Source organism: Microcebus murinus, chromosome 2 (genome assembly GCF_040939455.1).
Source record: "Microcebus murinus isolate Inina chromosome 2, M.murinus_Inina_mat1.0, whole genome shotgun sequence".
Classification (NCBI taxonomy): domain Eukaryota; kingdom Metazoa; phylum Chordata; class Mammalia; order Primates; family Cheirogaleidae; genus Microcebus; species Microcebus murinus.
The window spans coordinates 86078133-86084082 of record NC_134105.1 but is presented as its reverse complement, the minus strand read 5'-3'; the positions used below and the strand labels follow the sequence as shown (position 1 = coordinate 86084082).

General features: G+C 35.4%; 1 non-coding gene across 1 annotated transcript; it reads left to right on the top strand.

Moving 5' to 3' along the window:
• Window positions 1–2665: 2665 nt before the first annotated feature.
• On the top strand, window positions 2666–2772 carry LOC142869688 (U6 spliceosomal RNA). The gene has a single exon (XR_012918262.1). It is a non-coding gene; the product is annotated as a U6 spliceosomal RNA (small nuclear RNA).
• The last annotated feature ends 3178 nt before the right edge of the window (window positions 2773–5950 follow it).

Genomic DNA, 5950 nt, shown 5'->3' with positions numbered 1-5950 from the left:
TCCTGCTACAGCATTAAGTAGTATTGTCTCACCAAGTATTTCTTTGCAGTTTTCTTTGAGTCCCTTGATTAGAGCAAAGAGAACTAGCTATTTGCTGTTTGCATGATTTTAGGCTTACATGATTATGTGACACTTGATAATCATCTTTTTTTTTTTTTCCGTAAAGGAAGGATGAGCAGATCTCAGTGGCAAAGCCTCCACAGGTAAAAATATTTAGCAAGAATTCAGAAACATTATTTTGTTTTTTATAATTATTTTAGGCCCTGCTGAAGCCAGATTTGTCTTCTTTCTCTGGGCTAAGCCTTGCCTTTATTCTTTAAATGTCAATGAGATGGACATAGAGAAGAGATATAGATTAGTCAAATATTTTTGTTTGTATTTAACCTATCCCCCAATCCCTCCCTTCTGGGTTATGCTATTTGTACTGCTCTAGTTCCTCAATCAAAGGTGGGATGAGTACACTCATCTGCAGGGCCCCTGAAGTAGGGAAGTGTGGACAATCAATCCACAGCCTTGATATGTGAGCAGAATCAGAAAACTCCTGCAAAGGGGTCCTCATTAAGTCCCTGGAGGCAGAATCCCTGAGGCTGGGTGATATTCCATCCCGCCTCTGTGTCTTCATTTTAGTCAGGGTGTCATCCAGTCTTTGGGAATGAGTTATTTTATATCCACTAACGCTAATATTAAAAAATAACAAAGTGTAATTTCAGGAAAGATTCTTATAGGTATTCTTTTTCCAAATAGTACATGTTTTCTTTCCTTGTTGCCATATACGTAATTTGTCTTTTGAGAATGAAGACATAAATCTCTGTGTAGCTTGCTTAATAGTCACAGTGTGTTAATTTCATTTTTTTCCTCTCACGAGAAAGAAAACAATCTTTCTTTGCATGGAGTGGAGCTTCAGGAATCTTCAGGCCTATTTAATTCAGGATTTATGTTGATACGTTCTGTTTACTAAGTGATACACTTTTCATTTTTGGTCAGGACATAAATTTCATTGTCATAGAATTATTAATTTAAAATAATGAGTATATTTAAAGTCAAAATATTAAGAAAGTAATTGTATGGGTGGTACATAGATTCAACAAAAATCTTCATTCAATGAAAATCTTCATGTACGGCACATGGAAAATATGAAGTATGGAAAATACTGACTTAGGGGTGACTTTGGTAGTCTAGCATCCTTGGCTTTGAATTCTAGCTCCCAGCCCAACATGAGCAGTCATCAAATCTTACGTTATCAGTCATTATTCTGCAGTTTCTCTCTCCCAGCTACTCTGTCCTCTGCTATTTGTTTTCCTTCTCTGAGTCCCTACCAAAACCATCACACACCTGGCTCCAACTTACTTTTCAACTCTTATCTTTCACCAAAAAAATCTAGTTAAGGCAGAAATTTGAGTGTGTACTGCCCAGTGTCCCCTCAGCGTCACTCCCATCACTTCCTCTGCACTGCAGAGGTGAAGCCAGCAAACCCATTTCCCAGAGTTCCTTTCCCTGAATGGACCTAGTTTAGGGTTTGCCAAGGAAAAGTACTAATACAAGATTTGGAAGGCTTCAGAGGAGGCAAAGTCATTATTCTCCAAGCACAGTTGCAGCCAGACATGTGAGTGGTTGTACGATTCAGAGTGGCTTCCTGGCACGCTTGTGAGAATTCTCCCCATCCCCATCTAATGCTGGTGGCTTTCTTGATCTTTGATCCCAGATTTCCCATTGGATACATATGTCTTTAATTCCTATATTAAACATGTCAGACCTGATACATGTAAAATGACTTCTGCTTTTTTGGCTGACACCTAATTGACTCACCTGATAAGTCTTTTCTCTTATAATTCTCTCTGTAAGAATTACTCATTATTCAAATCCTAGCTTAAATCCTACCTCTCAGGAAACCTTTTCTTCCCTTTATTCCTGAATTAGAGATTTCCTTTCTTCTGCCCCACTTCCTGCTTTTCTAACTTACTTTCCTTTCTTCCTTTCTTTTGTAATTCCTTCCTTCTCTTCTTTCCATCTGTTTCTGTGTCTTCTTCTGTCTCTCCTCTCTCTGAATTTCTTTTTCTTGCTCTCTCTCTTTCATTTTTGTCTCCCTTCCCTTCCTTTCTCTTTCCCTTTCTTCCTTTTTTCTATTCTTTCCAACTTCCTTCCTCGAATACTTATAATACACCTACATATTTTGTTATCTATTTTATTTATTGCTGCATAACAAACCACCTCAAGCCAGAAATATAAAACAATGACTATTTATTATACTCATGGGTTTTGTAGATCAGGCATTTGAACAGGCCACAGAAAGGATGACTTGTATCTTACCACAATTACTAGAGACTCATCTGGGAAGATTCAAATGGCAGAACATTCTGGAGACTTCCTTATTCAAATGTCTGGTCTCAGCTAGGACACTGTCCATGTGCTTAAATTTTCTGGCAGTTGGGTCCTGAGAGGGAGCATCCCAAGAATGAAAGTTAAGTGGGTCAGTATTCTAAGAGAACTAGGAGGAAGCTCCCAACATTTTCTGACAGCCTTGGCAGTCACATAATACAGTTCTACTATATTCTGTAGGTTAAAGCAGGCACAAATCTGTGTAGATTCAAAATGTGGGGAGAATGACCCCATCTCCTGATGAGAAGGGTCAAACAATTCTAGGGCCATGTTTGAAAACTGTCACCTAGTGCTCGCTTTGGCAGCACATATAGTAAAATTGGAACAATACAGAGAAGATTAGCATGGCCCCTGCGCAAGGATGACAAGCAAATTTGTGAAGCATTCCATATTTTAATTAAAAAAATAAAAAAAAATAAAACTGCCACCTATATACCAAGTCACAGTGAGATGCTATGCTTAAAACAGATGCATAATAGACTGTTCTCCTTTTTTTTTTTTCTTTTTCTTACAACAGCGATGCCTTCCTTAGTGTTGTAAACAGGTTTAGTTATTACTGAAACTGGTAATTTCTAAACTTAGGCTGGATGAATGGCTGCAGTGTGGAGCAATAGCATCATTGACACTGAATGCAAGGTTCAAGAAATTATGGACACCCCCTCAGATACAGGAACAGGTGCAAGGTTGACTCTTTCCAGATGTAGTCAAAAAGAATATGGCCATCTTCCAGCTGCTTGCTGCAAAAATGATTCTCTGCTAGTCAGGGGCAGTGTCTTTATCCTGGGTCTTCTCCTTTACTTTCTTGATAATAACCCTGGGCTCCATTCCCAGGGCAATTGTCTTGTTGGTCTGCACTATTAAGTGGTTAAGTGCACGAACACGTCACAATAATCCTTTGCTGTGGTTCTGTATCTTTGTTAACTTTCCTCATAGTGTGCATCTCATTATATATTGCACTGTTATTTTTATGTAGAGCATATTTTTCTTACTAGCACTTTCTGAGAATTTATGGGAATTTGTACATTTGCTAGTAGATCACACAGTGATCACTTGACACAGTGTCCTCAGTTTTCATCCATGTTGTCACAAATGACAGGATTTCATTATTTTAAAAGGTGGAATGGCATTCCACTGTGTGGATATACTACGTTTTGTTTTTATTCATTCATCCATTATTGGACACTAAGGTTGATTCCAAATCTTGGCTATTGTAAATAGTGCTGCCATAAACATGGAAGTGGAGACATATATATATTCAATACTGAGACTGCTGGATTACATGGTAATTTTATTTTTAATTTTTTGAGGAAACTCCAGACTGTTTTCCACAGTGGCTATACTGGTTTACATTCCCACCAACATTCTTCACACCCTTGCCAATACTATTTTTTCTTTTTCATACTAGATATTCTATTAATAACTGGAGTAAGGTGGTATCTCATGAAGGTTTTCATTGGCATTCCCTCATGATTAGTAATATCAAGCATTTTTTCATATACCTGTTGGCTATTTGTATGTCTTTTTTTGATAAATGTCTATTAAGGTCTTTTGCTAAGTTTTTAATTTGGGCTGTTTTTTTTGAAAATTTTGTTGTAGAGTTGTTTGACTTCCTTATATATTCTGCATATTAAGCCCTTTTCAAATGTATAGTTTAAAAATGTTTTCTCCCGTGCTAAAAGTTGTCTCTTCATTGTGTTAATGGTTTCTTTTACAGTACAAAATATTTTTAGTTTGATGTGATCTCATTTGTCTATTTTTGCTCTTATTTGCCTATGATTTTTCAAATCTTATTTAAGAGATCTTTGCCCAGCCTCTATGTCTTCTTCTGGTAGTTTCATAGTTTGGGATCTTATATTTAAGTCTTTAATTATTTATGAGTTGATTTTTGTACATGATGAGAGCCAGGGATCTAGTCTCATTCTTTTACATGTGTATATACAATTTTCTCAGCACCATTTATGAAGAGATTGTCTTATCTTCAATGTATATTCTTGCTACCTTTATGAAAAATCAGCTGGATGCAGGTGTGTGAATTCATTTTCAGGCTTTCAATTTTGTTCCTTTGATATATATGTCTGCTTTTATGCCATACCATGCTGTGTTAGTTACTATATCTTTATAGTATATTTTGAAGTCAGGTATTGCAATGCCTCCAGCTTTGTTCTTTTTGCTCACGATTGCTTTGGCAATCGTGGGATCTTTTGTGGTTCCATACAAATTTGGGATTATTTTTTCTATTTCTGTGAAGAATCACTAGTATTTTGTTGGGACTGCAATAAATCTGTAGATTGCTTTGGGTATTATAGCCATTTTAACAATATTAATTATTTCAATTTATAGGCACAAATTATCTTTCCATTTATTTTCATACTCTTCAATTTCTTTCATCAATGTATTACAGTCTTCAGTGTAAATCTTTCACCTTCTTTATTATGTTTATTCATAGGTATCTTACCTTTTTGTATCTTTCCTTCCTTTGTAAATGAAATTGTTTTCTTGATTTATTTTTCATATAGTTCACTACTAGTATATAAACATGCTACTGATTTTTATCTGTTGGTTTTGTATCCTGAAACTTTGCTAAATTTATTTATTTGTTTTTAAAGTATTTTGGTGGAGTCTTTAGGATTTTTTATATTATAGCCAAGATTATGTCTTCTGCAAGCAGGGATGATTTGAATGTCTCCTTTCCAATTCAGATGCCTTTTATTTATTTCTCTTGCCTCATTGCTTCAGTTAGGCCTTCCAGGGATAAGTTGAATAAAAGTGGTGAAAGTGGCATTCTTATCTCGTTCCTGATTATAGAGGAAAAGTTTAAGATTTTCCCCCTTCAGTATGATATTAGCAATGGATTTGTTATGTATGGCCATTATTGTGTTAAGGTATATACCTTCTATACGTAATTTGTTGAGAGTTTTTATCTTGAAGAGACATTGAATATTGCCAAATGCTTTTTCTGCAACTACTGAAATGATCTTGTGGTTCTGTTTTATTTCTGTTAATGTTGTGTATCGCATTTACTGATTTGTGTAAGTTTAACCATACTTGCATCCATGGGAAGAATCTCAGTTGTTCAGAGTGAATGACCTTGCAATGCAATGTTGGATTCAATTTGCTAATATCTTATTGAGAATTTTTCCATCTATGTTCATGAAGGATTTTGGCTTGTAGTTTATTTTTATGTTTTTGTCTTTGTGTGGTTTGGGTATCAGAGTAATGCTGGCTCCATAAAATGTATGTGAAAGTATCCTCTCCTCTACAAATTTCTGGAATACTTTGATAAGAATTGGTATTGGCTCTTCTTTAAATGTTTGGTAAAATTCAGATGTGATATCATCAGATCTTAGGATTTTCTTTGATGGAAGACTTTATTACTGACTCACTTTCCTCACTCAGTATTGGTTGGTTCAGATTTTATATTTCTGCATAATTTAATTTTGGTAGGTTGTATATGTCCAGGAATTTATCCATTTTTCTGTTATCAAGCTTGTTGGTATATAGTTACTTATAATCCTTTGTATCTCTGTAGTATCAATTGCAATGTCTCATTTTTCATTTATGATTTATTTATTTG